Consider the following 22,480-nt stretch of genomic DNA (forward strand, 5'->3'; position numbering starts at 1 on the left):
CTATTCTCATTTAAGAACTTTTATAAATGGTTCTCTTGTTTATAACTTGACTTTATGATTACTATTTGAAAGGGATAAAGGCACCCGGTCTTTCGTTAGTATATATATATATATATATATATATATATATATATATATATATATATATATCATATATATATATATGTAGAAATCATCAACACACAATCACATTAACTGAACGAAAATAAATTTCTGCGGCTCTCTCAGGTGGAAAGCAAGGAGCGCTATCCACTGAGCCACTGAAAACTCAACTGAATGCGCCGTATGTGACCCAACTTTCATTCGAAGAGTGAATAAGATGAAATCATTTTCTAATTTCTGACTCACGTTCAAATCTCTCCATGGAAAGCAGGGCGCTATCAACCACACAAGCAAAGCATAAGGAATTATATGGGGATACCAGCAGGATTTTCCCCAACTTTCCCGACAGAATTTTTTTGCAGTTGGGTTCCAACTTCTTTTAGACTTATGTCGTTTCGAAACCTGGGTTCGACCAACGGTCGAATGTTGTTCTGTTCTGCGTGATTATTATTGATGATTTCTGTCATTCACTCAGGACGGGTTTAATTGCTGGGTCGGGATGAGCTCGCTGTTAGCAGGCTTGCCGAGCGCCATGAGCTTATCTGTGAATAGCACGAGGGTTCATGGCGTGGAGTCAGAAATTTTCATTCACACGTGTTGTGTTGATGATTTCTATCTTATTCACTCAGCTATTGGGTCAGGTTCAGAGCCTGGTATGCAAAGCAGTATTTCTGGACCCTTCCCAGTTTTAGAAGATGACTCACCACAGAGACCTGGGTTCGTCCCGACGTGAGTCGAAATTCTGTTCCCTGGTGATTATGATTTCTATCTTATTCACTCCGTGGAATGAAATGCTGTCTATTGGGTCATTGCTGGGTCGGAAGTTGAACTCGCTGGTATGCAAACAGTTAAACTTGCCCCTTGGGTGCAGTTGCTCTCAGGTTCAACTTCTTTAGACTTGTATCATGGATTTGCTTTCCACCTGAGACCTGGGTTCGATCCCGAAAGTCAGTTTATTTCTGTTCCACACATGATTGTGTGTTGATGATTTCTATCTTATTCACTCAGAAGGGATAATTCGAATGAAATGCTGTCTATTGGTCATTGCTGGGTTGGAGAAGTTGGGAAAACTTGCTGGTATGCAAAGTTAGCTTGCCCAGGTAATTCCTTGGGTGCAGTTGCTCTCAGATTCCAACTTCTTTAGACTTGTGGCCTAGTTCGCCCTTGCTTTCCACCTAGAGACCTGGGTTCGATCCCGACATGAGTCAGAATTTATTTATATATATATATATATATATATATATATATATAATATATATATATATATATATATGTATATATAAATATAAATATATATATATGAATATATAAATATATATATATATATATATATATATATATATAATATATATATATATATATATATATATATATATATATTTATAACTATATATATATAAATATAAATATATACATATATATATATATATATATATATATATATATATATATATATATATATATAAACAAACTGAGATTATTCCATAATAGTTTGAGTTGTATAGTAACAAAGTTTATTGATCGAGTTATGACATACCGCCTAACAGTTAATATTAAAATGCAAATAAGACCGACGGGGGTATAAAACCCTTTTTAAAATAAAGTACGATTGTATCACATAGAAGAGAATATTATTTAAACATAATGCCATACTCATTTCTACTTTAATATTTTCTTCTCAGACCTCGTTTATTTTTCATGATTTATATTAACCCCCTTGTAAAATTCCCTTGCGTCTATTTTATGTGCCTCCTCCTGCAAGACCATTTTCTGTAAACCGTACGATTAATTTTTCAGTAGATTTATAGAAAGTTCTGGAAAGCCTTACAAGTGGCTCTTGAAATACGATCTTGAGCTGAGAAAGATTTCTAAGGATATTCCCTACCGTGTTCTTCGAGTTGTTTAGTAAGATGAAATAATAAAGCTTCTTAGAGGAGGTTTTTCCCGCGCAATTTCCTGGCATTTTATAGTCGATGTGGAACTCCAGACGTCTTTCCACAAATAAAAAGAGAATATACAGTATTAAAGAATCAGTTTGTGTTGGCCCATTTACGTCAAGTCGGCTCATTAGATATTGTTTTTTTTTGTTCTTATCATTTGGCTTTATTTAAGGCCGATGAAGCACGTTTAATTAAGATAGGTATTTGGTGTTCGATGCAGTTTGTTTCGCGTATTTAGCGAGCGAAACATGTTAGCATTGCCAGACGTATGAAATATTTCCAATTCTTACCATTGAAGCAGTAAAAATGGGTGGAAAATGGGGTAAATCATATGATGCTAGGTCTTACTGCACCTAATAAATATATGAGGATCGTATATTTATCCATTAAATAATTTTTTCACACTTTTTCCTTATTTTCTGATACGATAAGCTTTGTCGGCAGCGAGGTTAACAACAAAACACTAGTGAGTCTGTGACAAACCTAGCAGTACACCGTTGTCAGTGGTGTTAAAAGTTCATTATGACTGTTGTCATCATCCGACACTATGACCATTTTGCCCCCCCCATACGCCCCCCTTTTTTTTTACTTGGTTTTTTCGGGTTTTCATGCTTACTCAATCATCATGCCAGGTCTTAGTGCACATTAAAGGCTTTTACAAGCCAAGGAAGCAAATGCAGCAATATTAAAAGCAAAACGAAAGCGTCAAGAGCAAGAAGAAACTATTGTTTTACCACCTTATCCGCTGAGTTGCTGCAGTTGTTTGTGATAGAAACAATGGCAGCGACAGAGAAACACACCTGACTCCGCTGTTTTGTACAATGAGCTAATAAAAAAAAAAAAGCGGTTTGGTTCAGCAGTGGAAACTGATAACGAAAAGTTTCTGTTATCGTTGTGAGATATGTAGATGTTTTGAGGTGTACGAGTGGGGCTGCTGTTTGCGTGCGTTACAAGTTTACAACCCAGTTGCTTGTGACTGCTGTTATTCAGGCGGATGGAAGTTCCTTACGGCTAGATGTTTGTATGAACGTACTTATAAAACGAGGGAAAAGTCAGTCACAAACCAGGATATAATATTAAGGTAAGATTGAACACTTTTTGTTTTTTTCTTTTTCTATTTATTTCGCCTTAACTGTTTTCATCAGACATGGCTTAGAGAAAATCCATGGTAAGTGCTCCTTTGACTACTTTTTATTTCATTTATTCTTACTTCACTTTTCATTTTTACACTATAAAACAGAAGTCAAATTTAACTACATGTAAAATTTGTCACTTTTACGGGGTTCTTATAAAAGTGAATGTTAGTATGGATGTGCGCTATAGAATCCGAACCACTTGATCGATCTGGACAAAAAGATATCAGGGTAGGTTTCAAGCCCGTACCCCCTTCCCTTTTCCCCTTATCCATCCCCCTTCCCCCTTTCCTTTGTAACTTATGTGGTAACCGCCTGACCGATCTAAACAAAATTTGGTACTGGCCATCATTTGACCCAACTTAGATAATAGGGTAGGTTTCAAACCTGTACCCGCTTCCCCTTCCCCAATCCCTTTAGATAATATGGCAGGTTTCAAATCCGTAGCCCATTCCTCTTCCCTCGTCCCCCTTCCCCCATCCCCCTCCCCATCCCCTTCCTTTGTAACTTGTGGTAAATACACTCTAAGGGTTTATCATACCTCATTTCATGTACTGATACCATAAAAATACATTACTGAAAATGCTTATCTTTCCTGTGATTTATAATTCTGTATCAAGGATTGTGGTTAGGTTTAATGCGGGGTTTGTTTAGATTTAGTGAGGATGTGTGCTTAGGTTTAGCAGGGCGGGGTGTGTGTTTGTTTAGTGGGGGGAAATGGGACGTCACCAGGAGGAATATCTGGGTAAAATGGACAGTCGCCACAGGAATATCTGGATAAAAGGGACAATCAATACAGTGATACTTAGAGAAAAAGGACAGGCAGCACAGTGATACTTGGATAAATGGGACAGTCACCACAGTAATGTCTGGATAAGAGGGACAGTCACCACAGTAATACCTGGGTAAAAGGGACAGTCAGCACAGCAGTACCTGGATAAATGGGAAAGTCAGCAGAGTAATACCATAAAAGGAAAAGTCACCACAGTAACATCTGGATAAATGGGACAGTTGCTACAGTATTACATATATAAAAGGGACAGTCAGTATAGTAATACCTGGATAAATGGGACAGTCCGTAGAGTAATACCTGGATAAATGGGGCAGTCAGTACAGTAATACCTGGATAAATGGGACAGTCAACTTAGTAATACGTGGATAAATTGGACAGTCATCACAGCAATTCCTGGATAAATGGACAGTCATCAAAATAATATTTGGATAAAAGGGACAGTTAGTACAGTAATTTCTGAATAAAAGGGACAGTCACCATAGTAATACCTGATTAAATGGGACAGTCAGCACATTAATATTTGGATAAAAGAGGCAGTCATCATAGTAATTCCTGGATAAAAGGGACAGTCAGTGCAATGAGATGCTGGAAAATTTTTCTGAGTTCTTCAGAGTTTTCCCGGGCAGTGCCGGTTTGGTCAGCTAGTCTTCTTCTTATATATAAAAGTAAATGTTAGTGTGTTTGCGTGCTAGAGAAATCAGAACTGCTTGACCGATTTAGACAATATTTTTCATGTGACCATCACTTGACCCAACTCAGATAATAAGGTAGTCTCAAACCTGTACCCCTTCCCCGGTATCCCTTCCCCTTCCCTTTGTAACTTATGTGGTAAATAAACTCTAGGGGTTTATCATACGTCATTTCATCTACTCGAGACCATAGAAATATATAGGCTACTTGAAAATGCTTTTCTTTCCTGTGATTTATAATTCTGTAGCAAGGTTTATGTTCAGGTTTAGTGGGGGTGTGTGTTTGCATTTAGTGGGGATGTATTTAGGTTTTGCAGGTGGTACATTTAGGTTTAGAATGGGGTGTGTTTGGGCGTAGTTGGGGATGTGTTTAGGTTTAGTGGCAGGTGTGTTTAGGTTTAGTGAGGGTGTATTTAAGTTTAGTAGGTGTATGTGTTTAGGTTTAGTGGGGGTGAGTTTAGGTACAGTGGGGTTTAGTGGGGTGTTTAGGTTTAATTGGGTGTGTGCTTAGGTTTAGTGGGGTGCATTTAGGTTTAGTGGGTGGTGTTTAGGTTTGGTGGTAGGGGTGTTTAGGTTTAGTGGTTGGTGTGTTGAGGTTTAGTGGGGGTGTGTTCTGGTTTAGTGGGGTGTGTTTAGGTTTGGTGGGGGGATGTGTTTAGGTTTAGTGGGGGTGTGTTTTGGTTTAGTGGGAGCATGCTTAGGTTTAGTTGGGGTGTTATAGTTAAGTGGGGGTGTGTTTAGGTTTAGTGGGGGTGTATTTAGGTTTAGTGGGCAATGTGTTTAGGTTTAGCAGGGGTGTGTTTTGGTTTAAGGGGTGTTTAGGTTTAGCATGGGTGTGTTTAGCTTTAATAGGGGGCATGTGTTTAGTTTTAGTGGGGGTGCATTTAGGTTTAGTGGGGTATGTTTAGGTTTGGTGGGGATGTGTTTAGGTTTAGTAGGGGTGTGTTTAGGTTAAGTGGCGGTGTGTTTAGGTTTATTGGGGGTGTTTCGGTTTCGTGGGGCCACCTTAATCAAAACCACATCGTATTATTACTTCCCTTCTAAGGTAAACGATCGACTGTCATTCAGAATATTCCCGGGCAACGCCGTGTTGGTCAGCTAGTGTATGTGTGTGTATATATATATATATACACACATATATATATTTTGTATATATATATATATATATATATATATATATATATATATATATATATATATATATATATATATATATATATATATATATATATATATATATATATATATATATATATATATATATATATATATATATATATATATATATATATATATATATGAACTATCACCAGTTGAATATAAAACTATCATGATTGAACGACCTTTTAAAAAATGGCAAATATTCGCGTTTTGGAACAGTACCACTGAAGCCTTCTGTCATATTCGGCAGAAGAAGAAACGATATACAGTCGCGTAATTTCTCGGTCATTTGGCTCTAGGCAACGTTTATCCTATTTTCTGGCTCAGCTGGTAGAAACCCTTCTGTAACAGGAGGACTTAGGGGCTAAATTTCCGCGCTATGTAAAGGAAACATATGTCGTTTAATTCATCGTGGTTCCTGATATTTCCTCTCCAGTATTTTGCGCTATAATTTTGCTATGATTAATAGGTCGTAGAAAATATTCCTGACAGTATCTCTCTCTCTCTCTCTCTCTCTCTCTCTCTCTCTCTCTAGAACATTCGTTTCACATTCTCTTTGCCGTTTATTTCGTAAGGGAAAACGAATATAGATGTTGGAAAATGTAAACATTATTTCTTAACCTAAACTTAATAGACTAAAAGTAATGCAAAATTGGGAAAAATGGTCGAAATATAGAAAATTTTATATACCTGCTTAAATGATTAAACAGCAAATATAAAAATGTATATATGTGTGTGTGGTGGGGGGGGGCGTGTACACGTCATGGGGGTGGGGGACGGGAAGCGTGTACACGTGAGCTAGTACTTGAGCACAATTTGACGATTTCAATTAACTCCATCAACTTGTATCCAGATTACTGTCGTCGAAGGACCTGTCAACCCTTATGGAAACAAATGTTATTCGCTAATTACAGTGACATACACTAAAGTTCATTAATTCTCCAGACAGAGTATGAAGGGAAAGTATGTAATAAGTTTGAGTAATCACTTTCATTTTAATTTTCCGATTCATTAATTAAATGCTGGCAGACGAGATATGGCAAATTCATACTCTGTATAATGTATTAATGGAGGAATAAATTGAATTTACTAAAGAATCTTTTTCCTAAGATTTAGAAATAAGAGCTCTCCTATACTGAGATGAAATTTTAATCGTCTTCCATTACTACAAAGCTCTTGTTGAGCAGTGCTCTCTTGGTAAAGGAAAGATAGAGAAAGGAACTAGATGTATTTATATTCCTTCAATTTTCGGCGAAAGATAGAGAGACAGTGGAAAAATAGATGCATTTATATTTCCTAAATTTTCACATAGAAAGATGGAGAAAAATAGAGATATTTGTATTCCCTCACTTTTCAGAGAGAAGGAAAGATGCCATGGAATTGTTCGGTACAAGCCATTTAACAGAGGTCACATCTGATGCTCCACTTGACTACTAACCACTTTCTTGAGCTAATGTTGAATCATCTTCATTTTGGACCTCCTTATTTCAAAAGAAAAATTATGTCAGTATTAAGAATAAAACAAGAACCGAGACCACCAGTCAGTGGTAAGCCAAATATGAAAACTTACTTGAAAATGATATTGAAAACTAATATTGCCCGATATTTAAAAATAAAAACTAATACTAAGATGGGCACCAAGTGCAAATCATCACCATTAGGTGAATTAGAGTACAGAAATAACACTTCACTGTTAGGTAAACAAATGTGAACTAAAACCTTGAGTGATAGTTCTTGGGTTTAACATGTTATCTAGGTAGAAAGCATCAGATAGTGCTCTGTATCAGACCGGTTGTCAGGTACCTGTCTAAAGGATTAACGATAACCTTTCCATTAAATGTAAACATGATGATATTTTAGTTTTTTGTAGTCAGTATTGTATTTTGTCCTTTGATGTTTATCTGTATAAAAACTGAGCCATTAACATTTAGTAATAGCTTATTTTTACCTGATCGTCTGGTGATACACGTGTCGTGAGTTACATATCAAAAGTTTACTGGTTTTTTCACGTAAATGATTCCACGTACCCAAATGTAAAATGGCTATTAGGGAATTATGATTTTTTTTTTTTTTGTTCAACCACAGTTTGGTTTCGAAATCAAAAATACTCAGAAACAATATAAAATAATCATCATTCGTTTTATTAAACCATCACTGGTGATTCATGTTCCAAAACTCTGATTGCAGGTTTACCGAAGCCATTCCGAAACTGATCATAAAAGATTTTGCAACCAGAAAGATGCATTACTCTTATGTACGATGAGATATGAGAGAAGGGAATTTTATTTTGGATCCTGAAAATTGGTTAGTTTCTTTTGCGAAAGTTGATATTATGTTTGACTAATTTTTTTCTTCATTGCATTACGATTATTTTTTTAATACATTACATTTATGTGTTTAGTTTTCTCACATGTCTTCTAACAACTTTGGGATGACTATTTGATGATTTTTGTTGGGGGGGAATGGGGTAATTAACATAATTGTTTGCCTTTTTATTTCTTACATAAAACAATACTAAGAATTTCTCTTTGTGAGACCCATTTTGTGTCTAGGCTTCCTAGCCAGACCCAGAAAAAAAATATTTGGCGAAAAGACTTATTTGCTGACCAGTTACTGAAAGATTTTTAAGTAAAACTACTTAAGATTAAGCTAAGATTTCATTACTTCCTTTCATGACAGTAATTCATTTTTAGTTACACAATCAAAACATTCTATATACACTCTGCCATTACCATTAAAAAAACGTAAAGTTTCCACCATATTGTGAATACTTTTTTTTTTTTATTTTTTTAGATTTCGTTCCTGTTATTTGACTGTCTTTTTCCTCCTAGGAGCTTTGCATAGGAACGCGAGATCATCTTTCACTTACCCTCTCACAGGGTGTTTTCCTTTCTAGCCTTTATCGGAGGCCGAGGATTTATTGTCGAAAAAACTTTTTAAATTCTAGAAGAGCACAACACTCTGCTAGAAGGCAGTGTCTATGGTCCCTTTATTAATTCTGCTTCGATACTGAATTCTGGAAGAGGCAGTATTAATGGAAAGAACCTAACATTTGGTTAAATGATTGCAGTTACAAAGTTTTAAACTTTGTTATTTATAGGTACATCATTTACACTTACATGGTCCTTATAAATATCTTGTTATATCGAAAAATCTTTTAATACTAAACGAATGTATCTCAGCATACACGTATCGAAATATAGACAGGTGGAAAATAATACAGTTTGTCTAAGAGAAAATGTTTTCCAATACAGTTAATTTTCTTGACTTTAATGCGTAGCCTAGATACAAGAGAGTGAGTGACCTGTCATAATGTTTAGAAAACAACGACTTTCAAGAAACAGGGTGAGAAACTGATGCAGTCATTTGGAGCATACGTTACCAAAAGATTCGTTTCCCTACAGAAGGCATTTCCTAGTTATACATAGGCTATATTCTTTGTAACAATACCCCCAAGGACTTGAAGTACGTAGTTTTTGCCTTATTGTAAAGGATTCGAATTCTTTGTTTAGAGATGATCAGAGGTAACGAATGAATGATTTTTCAATTAGAAGTATTGAAAGGGAGTTTCAACAATTATTCATTAATGATTAAGTTGTATATTTAATAATTACCAGTCAGTGAACATAAAATGTGTTTATTAATTTTAAAGACACACACACACACATACTGTATATACTATATATATATATATATATATATAATATATATATATATATATATATATATATATATATATATATATATATATATACATTTTAAAAGACACACACACACACACACACACACACACACATATATATATATATATATATATATATATATATATATATATATATATATATATATATATATATTATATATTGTTAAGATACCGAGTTTTCGGCCTTAAGAAAAACACAGGATCTTTATAGATGGAAAAACTATTGGGGCTGCTCTGGCTAATCGACAGCTCGCACACGAAGAAGAGGAATAACAAAAATACATGGTTATAAAATAGATTTATTAATATTAAACTTAATAATCTTAAATAAAAAAAAACCATAACAAAATGAGCCAGGTCCGGGCCACGAAACACAAAAATAAAGCAGTATTGCTTTATAAAAAAAGAAGTACCAGCAGCAGTCGATAAAAAAAAAGCCATCTCCAGCGAAGTCCGCAACTAACGACAACAGGCCGTATTATCACGACGTAAAATACAAGGACACGGGCCACTGTCTCCACCTGCGGCCAACAAACAACCATCTTCGTTGGTGCGCTGCTCAGCCTGGGCCCAAACAACGGCTGCCAGAAACATCCTCAAAGTCGAACTGCTGCTGGTACTCAAAGTTCTCTTCCCCAAGAGAACAACCTGTTCACTACTGCTGCCCGAACCTGACTAAAAGTTGGCGCCACGCCACCACAGACGTCAACAATCCTGTGAAAATAAGAGGGAGGAGTTAGTAAATAAATAAACAGGTAACTACCATTACGAACAACCAAAATTATATATATATATATATATATATATATATATATATATATATATATATATATATATATATATATATATGTGTGTTGTGTGTGTGTGTGTGTGTGTATGTGTGTGTGTGTGATCGTGATCGTAGAATTCACGCGTCAGGTCAGCATGGATGAAAATATTAAGCGAAAACAAATGGAACTCAAGTACGACTTCTTTTGACTTGGAGATAAGATCACCATTCTTAAACTGATGTATTTTATACAGATGACTGTCTTATCCTCGGCTAAACACTACGGGGATTAAGCTACTGTAAAAAGCGTGCGATTACCAAGGGATATGTCTTAATGAAAGGTTATCATTTTTCTCGGCGGAAGAACGGTGTCGTGTTACTTTTGGGACTATATGCACACGCATACATACATACATACATACATACAGGCATAAATATGTAGGTATGTGTGTATATATACATATATATATATATATATATATATATATATATATATATATATATATATATAATATATAATATATATATATATATATATATATATATAATATAATATATATATATATATATATATATATAATATATATATATATATATATATATATATATATATATATATATATATATGTCTGTTGTGTATGTGGAGAAAAAGTGAGAGAAAAGATGATGTGTGCATGGCTGTGTAATATTTTGAATAACATCTGACAGATTTGCCGTCACGTGGAATCTTTAATTAACACTACTGTCCTATTGTCGGTGTTTCGTCTAAGAAGGGAATGAAAGCCACACGAATAATATTTTTCTCATGACATTGATGAAACGTCGAAATTAATCAGCTTAGATGTGATACGATGTTACTTCTTTCAGTGGCAACTTTTAATATAAAAATAGACTGCTGTATTGGCAGCCTCCTACCCTCCCCCTCCCCTTTTAGGCAAAAATTTTCACGGCACACTTTAATTTAAAGCAGAAATGATGTTATCCATTCAACCTCAGAATATAATGTGGATTAGATACTCAGGTGATGCATTTATATTTTGGGGCTACAGCTGGATATGCTTCGATGATTTTAATGGTTTAGATGCTCCGTGAAACTGAAAACGCTGACACCTTGCCTACATATTTATCCTTAAAAGTACCTCTGTCATCTGTAAATTGTCTCAATTCACCAGTGGTCAGAATTGAAATACTGTCACTCGAAATGTATGTTTGTTTGGTAACTGTTTTCAAGGGTAGTTTAAATATCACATAATCGCACAAACACTCACATGCATATATATATATATATATATATATATATATATATATATATATATATATATGTATGTATGTATGTATGTATGTATGTATGTATGTATGTATGTATGTATGTATGTATGCATACAACAAAATTAAGATGTTCAGGATGATGAGTTACATCCCCTTGATAACAGTTTGCCATCTGACTATCTTGAAAGGTATGTAATTTGCATTTACAGTTTTTTGTACATTAAAAATTTTGGACACATCACAAGTAAGATTATTAAATATACCCTGGACAGAAGCTTCGGCAACTGCCATCATTCATTGCAGTAATATTTCCACTCGAGGTAATTAATCACATCCTTTGTTTGCTTACATTTTTATTTATTTATTTCTTTATTTCTTAATTTATCTGTTTTTCTAATAACTGATCCCCTCTTTCTGCATTTTCCATTGCCTTCTGCCACTTCTTTCGAATGAACACCATATTCTTTGGAAGCTTGAATTTCAAGTCAATGGCTCCTGTGTGCTTGTTCCATATGAATAGGCTTCATCTTCTGAGTAAACACCGGTAATAATAATAATAATAATAATAATAATAATAATAATAATAATAATAATAATAATAATAATAATAATCTGTTGTAGTGGTCTAGAAGGTAAATGCATATTCTTTTACGCATAACGTCTCTTAATGAAATAAACTATTACCAAGTTTAACGAGCTTTTTTTTTTTTTTTTTTTTTCAAGAAGAGAACGAGATTTACTGTTTTCTTTTAACACGATCACGGCAGGAAAGTTTGGCAAAGATCGTAATTCTTTTCCCCTCGGCGTTCTCAGAACTAATTAAAGTTGCTCAAGTTTATTATACGGAACAATACCTAAGATATTGTGGAGTATCTTAGTCATTGATATTTATCGTTTCATATTATATAGATGAGAGATCATTGTGAGTGGATGAGTTGGAAACTAAGTCACGCTCAGTGCATGGGTGACTTTTAATTAATTATGTATTATATATATATATATATATATATATATATATATATATATATATATATTATATATGTATACACACACACACATATAGGCTATATAATGTGTGTATATATTTATATATATATATATATATATATATATATATATATATATATATATATATATACTGTATACATACATACATGTGTGTATATATTTATATATTTATATATATATATATATATATATATATATATATATATATATACTCTATACATACATACATACATACAATACATACCTGCAGATGGTGAAGACCAAGGGCGACATCAAATCACAGGTTGACTGAGGAAACAGGCCAGTTTCTGCATTTGTCTTATTTTTATTGCGCCGTTTCGTAATATTCCCGTATTACATCTTCAGGAATCTGTCAATAAACATGATAAAATTATAAAACAATCTAAATTCGTTAAAAATAAAAAATCAGTAAAAGACAAAAATTTACAATTACAAAAATATATTTAAAAAGCTAAGACCCGCCGACCAACCTTCAGTGGAGAGGCTGAATGACGCAAGAGAAAACTCAAGGGGACACGTTAGATAATACCCAAACCTCATCGATCCAACTGTACAGTATCTAAACTAACGTGTCTCCTGTTTTCTCTCTTGCCATTCAGTTATCCTCTCTGAACTAGAATTGATCGAATCTGCTTTAAATATTTTTGTAATTAACAAATTTTAGTCTTTTGCTGATTTTTGTTTAACAATTTGGGTCAATTTACTATTTATCATTTTATCAGATTTACAGATTCTTGAAAACGTCGCGTAGACTCGAACAAATAGAAAATTATTTATTTCCTGATTGCTGTGATTTCATGAAACTATTGTTATATCTTCCTTCTTTTAAATGCTAATTTTGACAAATGCCTTCTTTTGAAGGACTTTTGATTTGGCTTTGGGGTAGACTGCTTAGTCTCGATCGGCTGCCTGCCTGACATCGCTTAGACCCCGGTAGCGTGATTTTACAATGCCTTTCTTTAATATTGTTTGTGGTGGGAAATATTTTGTTATATTTTTAGATATGTTGTATATTTGTTTTGTGTATATATATCATAACGCATATATATATATTATATATAATCCCCGGGATCTCTATATAGCAGTGTCTGCCTCTCTGATATACATATACACATGTAACCATACAGTATATATATATATATATACATATATATATATGTATGATATATATATACATATATATACATATGTATGATGTATATATATACATATATATATATATATATATATATATATATATATATATATATATATATATGTATGTATATACAGTATACATGTCTATATTCATGTATATATACATATATACATATATATATATATATATATATATATATATATATATATATATATATATATATATATATATATATATAAACACACACACTCTAGCAAGAAGCCCACACTGTTTTCTGGGCGGGGCAGGAGGCAGTTGAAGGACTCCTGTATAAACGCGGCTGCCAGTCGTGAACTGGGTCCTTCGTCTTAAGGATTTCTCTTCTGGTGTTTCATTGACTTAATGCAAATCAGCGTTGCAGTATCTATAGTCATCATTGCCGTTAATAAATAATGTGACCTCAAGGGAATAAAAAGCAAAATTTCCTAGAAATTGATAAAATGGTAGAAATAAATTGACGATACGTTATAAATTTTCAAGAAAACCAGCTTCCTCCACGAACTTTAAAACATCCTTTCCGAGGTCCCAGGAAATACGATAATTACCCTCTTCATCAATGAACTCTGAGAAGAAACGATTTCTGAAGTTCCTAAGGTTGGGGCACTGAACCTGTGCAAAGTACTACTCAGAGATTGGTGGTAATAATACGAAATACACTTTCCCCTGAATGAATTCTTGGCATGGGAGAATTTTGATACAAATTAAGTGATGCAGAGTACAATACGAAAATAAAAAAAATATTTTTTTCATTTGGAAAACAGAAATAGAGTAATAAAGAGCATTCTATTAATGGGAAATCAAGCTGCAATGTTTTCTTATCAGCTCTTCCAAGGAATCCTGCCTTCCACTTCTGGAGGGGATATTCCCATTCAAGGGTGCCCTCAAAGAACTGACCTCCCTAAGGTGCTATTGGCCACCCCTGGTGCCTTTGGCCCTCACCAGGCCCGCTTCCCCAGCCTGGCAAGATACCTGCCTTCTTCCGAGGAACCAGCCTCTGTGTCGGACCCTTCCCTTCAAGGCTGACTGAGACTAGTGAGCCTTGGGGGCTTTTGGGCCTCATCCTTGAAGTTCTTGGGCAATCTCTAGGCCCACTTTCCCAGCCTGGCAGTATATCTGCCTTCCTCTGAGGAAGCAGCCTCTTAGTTGGACCCTTGCCTTCAAGGCTGACCTCAAGAGACTGGCGAGCCTTGAGGGCTTTTGAGCCTCATCCTTAAAGTTCTTGGGCCCTCTCCAGGCCTACTTCCCCAGCCTGGCAGGATACCTGCCTTCCTCCAAGGAAGCAGCCTCTGGGTTGGACCCTTCCCTTCAAGGCTGCCCTCAAGCGACTGGGGGTGGGTGCTTTTGGGTCTCATCCTTCAAGTTCTTGGGCCCTCTTCAGGCCCACTTCTCCAGCCTGGTAGGATGCCTGCCTTCCTCCGAGGAAGCAGCTTCTGGGTTGGACCCTTCCTTCAAGGGTGCCCTCAAGAGGCTGGCGAGCCTTGGGACCTTTTGGGTCCCATCCTTAAGGTGCTTTAGCCCTCTCCAGGCCCACTTCCCAGCCTGGCAGGATGCCTGCCTTCCTCCGAGAAAGCAGCCTCTGGGTTGGACCATTCCCTTCAAGGATGCCCTCAAGAGACTGGTGAGCCTTAGGGTTTTTGGACCTCATCCTTAAAGTTCTTGGGCCCTTTCCAGGCCTGCTTCCCCAGCCTGGAAGGATGCCTGCCTTCCTCCGAGGAAGCAGCCTCTGGATCGGACCCTTCCCTTCAAGGCTGCCCTCAAGAAACTGTGAGCCTTAGGGCTTTTGGACCTCATCCTTAAAGTTCTTGGACCTTTTCCAGGCCCGCTTCCCCAGCCTGGCAAGATACCTGCCTTCCTCCGAGGAAGCAGCCTCTGAGTTGGACCCTTCCCTTCAAGGCTGCCCTCAAGAGACTGGTGAGCGTGGGGCTTTTGGACCTCCTCCTTGGGAGGGCTTTTGGACCTCATCCTTTCCTTTGAAGCATCCTCTGGGTTCAAAGTTCTTGGGCCTCATTTCCAGTCCCCTTTCAGTCCCCTTCCCCAGCCTGGCAGGATACCTGCCTTCCTCCGAGGAAGCAGCCTCTGGGTCGGACCCTTCCCTTCAAGACTGCCCTCAAGAGACTGGTGAGCCTTGGGGCTTTTGGACCTCATCCTTAAAGTTCCTGGGTCCTTTCCAGTCCCGCTTCCCCAGCCTGGCAGGATACCTGCCTTCCTCCGAGGAAGCAGCCTGTGGGTTGGACCCTTCCCTTCAAGGATGCCCTCAAGAGACTGGTGAGGCAGGGGCTTTTACCTCATCGCCAAAGTTCTTGGGCCCTTTCCAGCCCTACTTCCCCAGTCTGGCAGGATACCTGCCTTCCTCCGAGGAAGCAGCCTCTGGGTTGGACCCTTCCCTTCAAGAATGCCCTCAAGAGACTGTTGAGGCATGGGGGCTTTTGCGCCTCATCCTTAAAGTTCTTGGGCCCTTTCCAGGCCCGCTTCCCCAGCCTGGCAGGATACCTGCCTTCCTCCGAGAAGCAGCCTCTGGGTTGGACCCTTCCTTCAAGGCTGCCCTCAAGGGCTGGTGAGCCTTTGTGGATTTTGGGCCTCATCCTTGAAGTTCTTGAGCCCACTTTCAGGCCCGCTTCCCCAGCCTGGCAGGATGCCTGCCTTCCTCGAGGAAGCAGCCTCTGGGTCGGACCCTTCCCTTCAAGGCTGCCTCAGAGACTGAGTGAGCCTTGGGGGCTTTGGACCTCATCCTTAAAGTTCTTGGGCCCTTTTCCAGGCCTGCTTCCCCAGCCCTGGCAGGATACCTGCCTTCCTCCGAGAAGCAGCCTCTGGATCGGACCCTTCCCTTTAAAGGCTGCCCTCCAAGAGACTGGTGAGCCTTTGTGGCTTTTGGGCCTCATCCTTGAAGTTCTTGGGTCCTCTTCAGGCCCACTTCCCCAGCCTGGCAGGATATCTGCCTTCCTCTGAGGAAGCAGCCTCTGAGTTGGACCCTTCCCTTCAAGGCTACCCACAAGAGACTGGCGAGCCTTGGGGGCTTTTGGGTCTCATCCTTGAAGTTCATGGGCCCTCTCCAGGCCTACTTCCCCAGTCTGGCAGGATACCTGCCTTCCTCTGAGGAAGCAGCCTCTGGGTTGGACCCTTCCTTTCAAGGCTACCCCTCAAGAGACTGGCGAGCCTTGGGGGTTTTGGGGCCTCACCTTTGTCTGGAGAGGAGTGCTTGTGTGGGCAGCTTTTGATCTCTATCCTGAGCAGGGACGTCTTCATGTTTTGTCGTCTTATCTTCTCTTTTTAAATGACCTGCATTGATATCCAAGTCTCTTCACCGTACTCTCTGCTTTCTCTTACCCTGCTTTTTAAATATGACGCTTGTTCTCTCTGCATGCTTCATGACGATTTGAAGCATCTCAGAGATTGTTCCTGGAGACTTTGGAGTTCAGCGCATGAGCAAATGGCATACCTCTCGTCCTTCCAGGAGCCGGAGACTGAATGATTCAATCTTACCTGGCCGGCTAATCTCCGCATAACGAGGATATCTGAGTGCCAAGCACGCACATACAAAAAACACAGCAGATGTCACGCATCCTTTGTACATGTGTTATTCATTGCAATGTCAGCATTCCAGTTCTGCGAGCCATCCTGCGACTTGCTCGAAAATGTCGTCTGGCAGGAAATCGAGGACGGCGTCTGCTTGCGGGCTGAGGAGGTAATTTTCTTTGATCAGACGGATTCCCCTCTTACTAACGATATTGATCACCCCTTCGATTTTACCTTGCTTCTCCAAAAAAGTAATTATGTGAATCCAAAATCTTTCAAGCAGCTTCTAACACCTCAGGTTCTCTACTTTTTTCTTCGTCAACATTCTCCAGTTTACCTCCACGCCGATGTCCTCTCTTTTCTTTATTCTTTTTCTTTCCTATTTCGAACGAAGAACTGCTCCAAGTGGTAATTTTGGGCATCCAAAATCTCCTCTCAATCAGCTCAGAAAATACCCCATGTTCTCTACCTTTTATTTCGTAGAAATTCTTAATTTCCTCCACGCCACTGTCTCCTCTCCTCTTGATTATTTCCTTCCTTATTTCGATTGAACAACTTGCGTCCATAAGTGACATTACGACTGTAGAGCTAGCTGCTGAATAAATCCATAATCGCAGAAAGCAGGAACCTCGACTCCATATTTGCTCCGTGAAGTAGTCCATATTTTCATCAGTAAAACGTCTTCAGGAAAAGCACAACGATATTACTGGACCAGGCGACAATGATTCTTACTTGCAGCAAATGATGAATTATATTTTCTTGAAAGCTTTATTGCCACGAAAATATCAATATTTAAAAAAAAGGAAAGAAATATAAATTTAGCGAAAAGTCATCGTCATCGTATTCTTTTCTTTCATCGTCCGTATATATGTATATGTATATATATATATATATATATATATATATATGTATATATGTATATATATATATATGTATATAATAATATATATATATATATATATATATATATATATATATATATATATATATATGTATATATATATAGAAGAGAGAGAGAGAGAGAGATAATCAGATATATGTTGTGGGCAGAATTATGACTCATATCAGGATCGAACCCCAGGTCTTTCGGTTGAAAGACAAGACCGCTGCTAACAAGTCATGACTTGTGGGCGGTTGATCTTGTCTTCCAATTAATATATCTGATCTGAAATCAGAAATTTATACAATATATATATATAATATGGCATGTGTTTATATATATATATATATATATATATATATATATATATATATATATATATATATATATATATATATATATATATATATATATATATATATATATAGAGAGAGATATGTATATATATATATATTATAATCATATATACAATCATATATATATATATATATATATATATATATATATATAACTCATATATATATATATATATATATATCTTTATATATATGATATATATATATATATATATATTTTTATAATGTATATAGCCTATGCGGCTATGTACAATGGCTATACTTGTTATATATATATATGTATATATATATATATATATATATATATATATATATAGAAATAGTCAACTCACAGTCAGTATGGAACAGAAATGAATTTCTTACTCACATCAGGATCGAACTCCAGGTCTTTCGATTTGTGTATTTATACATATATATATATATAATATATTTATATATATATATATATATATATATATATATATATATATATATATATATATATATATATACATACTAAATAAAGGCCACAATAATGTATATGAAGACTGTATTTATCAAAATGCAAAAAAGTTAAAAAGGGGAAGCTTTCGACCGTTTGCCCAACGGAATAAAAAATACATGTATTTCTTAAAAAAAAAAAATTAACGAATTTAGTTGTAACAGTCCAGAAAACCATCGAACAATCTTTCGGCATAAATTAAGAAATGTTGGTAATGTTATGGCTGTTTCTCCCTATCTGTGAGCCAGACGTTGTGATCTTGACGGCTGTCTCTCGATCGTACGGTGCTCGTCACTAGTGACTAGGTGATTCGTGGGTGGTGAACGACTTTCAGCATCGGTGCCTCCTGTTGTTTCTGCGGCAACTGCCACTTCAACAACCTATCAGGGGCCTCGAGAAACTATTTAAATTTATGGGATGATGTCACTCCTGCGTTAAGGCTTTATTGCCATCTAATATGTTGCAAAGCAAATATTTATCAAAGCCCCATCGACTACTCTTCTATGACGGCCTGCTTGGCTACTTCTATATGGTTTTAACTCCCTCCCAATTCATGGCGTGGTTATTCTCCCAACAATGTTTAACAAAAGCGCCGTTGTGAGCGAAGTCCCTAACCGCTTTATTTTGCTCTTGTAATGCTATGTCCCTCCTTCTAGAGTCGCTCATATACTGTACATTATTGTGGCCTTTTACGTATTATTTTTCAGTCTGGGATAGTGATAACACCATGTGTGTATATATATATATATATATATATATATATATATATATATATATATATATATATATATATATTATAATATATATCTGTATAATATATATATTATAAACTCATCTGTATTTGTACATATTAAAGCAAATATGTGAGTATATTTTTCACCGTACCCATTTTATATTTAGCAGAGGCAGCACCAAAAAGCATTAGCCTTCTTGTTCTTAACAACTCTTATTTGTGGAGACGAGGTTACATTTCCCATACTATTTGAACCCTGATTATAACTACTATTATAGGTACCAAATGCACTGCTAAGGTTAGTTTTCATATGAAAGGTTGTAAACAGAGTATACCATCCCCTTTCCTCCGTAGGGAGTTAGTGCCGTCAGTGCACCTCACGTGGTGTACTGCAGGCATTATTTAAGGGTCTTGGCATCGTCCCTTCGACCCCTGGCTGCAACCTCTTTCATTCATTTTGTTGTACCTCCGTTCATATTCTCTGCTCTGTATTTCCACCTCTCTACAATTGTTTCATAGTGCGACCGACGTTTTCCTCCTGTTCAACATTTTGTTTCCCTTTCAGTGCTGAATGACTGGTCCCAGGTTTTCCTAAATCCTAGTTCCTCATTGGCACCGTTCTCAAATTCCCCCGATGAAAATTAGAGAAATTTATTTCTTACAATTTCTCGTTATAATGTTTCCCAATAAACTGTAAGTCCCGTTGCTAGGTAACCAATGGTTCTTGAATGAAATAAATCTAATCCTTCAGGCCAGCCCTAGGAGGCTGTTAATCAGCTCAGTGGTCTTTAAACTAGGTATACCTTTTCTTTGCCCTAAATCCTATATTCTATCTATCTACCATCCCCTCTCCTTCGCCCCGGACTCTGGACTGTGGATTCGAGATCATTTATTTAAGAAAACGTTTTCTGAGTGAGTTTCATTTCAAATCCTCGAGTTGTCATATGTTGGCCGACTGGGATAGGCCAAGTGGCGAGTTGTGACATTACGAGCTGATCAGTTGTTCAGGTTAAGGTCCAAATAACATGTTCCATCATGTCGAGAAAGCATTTCTGGTCTGCCTTTTGACCGTATATTTAATTTTACATTGGTATAGACTTTCAAAGTAGTTACCCATCCATCCTTTGGTGATTTTATGGTTAAATCCAAGGTGTGGGTTTTTATCTGTATTAAATTCTCGTTACGTTCGTACACTTAGTTATATTTTCTGCCAATATTTAGCTAATCTTTAAGAGATAATATAGTCTTTCAAAGTAGTTAGAGCGCCGTCCTTTGATGATTTCATGATTAAATCCAATGTGTGGATCTTTATTTGTACTGAATTCTCGTTACGTACGTTTACTTGGCTATATTTGCTGCCAATACTTAGCTAATCGTTAAGAGATAAACCTCAAAATATTCACTAGAAAACAGAAGCTGCATACACGTAAAATTCTCCGAGAATTAGTTAAGAAAAACAAAGGATTTGGAACCGAAAATTAGTTAAGAAAGATCAACAATCAACAAGGAATAAGAAATGTGGAAAGAAACATTTTCGTGTTATTAATTTCAAGAGTGTAGCTGGAAAACTACAGAAAAGACAACATTCAATAGGAATATGTTTTGCTATCGAATTGAAAGCTACGGGAAAAAAGAAATTTTTTCGCATTTATTTAGGTAAATGTCATGACCTTTTGCAATAGGCTAATTGGAGAAGAAGAAAAATTCTATTATGGGAATAATGTCATACAAATATTTATAAAAAAAAAATGGCTGGAAAATACCATGAGCATTTTATGTTTGACCAACGTTTATGTTGTGGATGCCTGAAAAAAAAAAAAACACGAGATGTTAAAATCTAGGTACGTTTTTCTTCTAAAAAAAGGGTATTTTGCTCCTGATCTAAATACAAATGAAAATCATGTATGGAAATGTATGCGCGTTTAAAAAAAAAAAGAGTACAATAATATTTGCATGTCATAGACAACAGTCGTTTTTCGTTTAGGCCAAAACTATTGTCATTGGCTGATATGAACGCATTCACGTCGACAAGGATTTTTTCAGTACGTGGAAACAAATGATGGTTAAAATATATGTACAAAATTTCCCAAAACGTTTTATTACCAAGCATCGAAATAAATCTTACACTTTAAGACTACAAGGAAAACGTACATAGTTAATTAAATCTCTCCACGTCCTCCAGATTACAGTGGACTGTCATATTAGTGCTGCTCTATTTTAGATTCATCATTTTTCTCCCATATTTTATTCACTCATTAAAATCTAGTGGATGTATTCATCAAATGTAGGGTGTAGGCTATCTTGACTCTGAACATCCCACAGACGCCAGTCAAAAATACTAACTACTTGACTAATAATCGTCAAATATTAAACCTCTATATTTCAGGAACGTTACTAGTAGCAATATAGGGAAAACTAATAGCAAAATAAACATGGAATTCTACTCTTGTAAGTGGTTCGACTTCATTCTGTATTATTACGTTATGAAACAAATTTTGTATTTCCGTTTATCCGATTCCGCACGGCGGCTCCATACCGTCAAACCGAGAGGCATGGACGGTGATCCAATTGACACAACCCTTTACACTCTGGCAGCGAAAAGTTATTGCATTTTAGTCTGGTCAGCAAAGAATTCCATTCTCTCAAAAGGTTTGCAGCCGTGTTTGCAACTTTTCTGCCTCCTGTCAGCAAAACTTTTGCTCTTCACTTTACGTTTCAGTACGCCAATAAGGGCCCCGGGGCCACTCCAACT

At 36.6% G+C, this 22,480-nt stretch overlaps 1 long non-coding RNA gene across 1 annotated transcript in view; it reads left to right on the plus strand.

Moving 5' to 3' along the window:
* LOC136840845 (uncharacterized) overlaps positions 1-22,480 on the plus strand; it is a 432,006-nt gene that overhangs the window by 254,729 nt on the left and 154,797 nt on the right. The gene's annotated exons all lie outside the window — the stretch shown is intronic.

The sequence above is a fragment of the Macrobrachium rosenbergii genome, chromosome 8 (assembly GCF_040412425.1).
Source record: "Macrobrachium rosenbergii isolate ZJJX-2024 chromosome 8, ASM4041242v1, whole genome shotgun sequence".
In the NCBI taxonomy this organism is placed as follows: Eukaryota; Metazoa; Arthropoda; class Malacostraca; order Decapoda; family Palaemonidae; genus Macrobrachium; species Macrobrachium rosenbergii.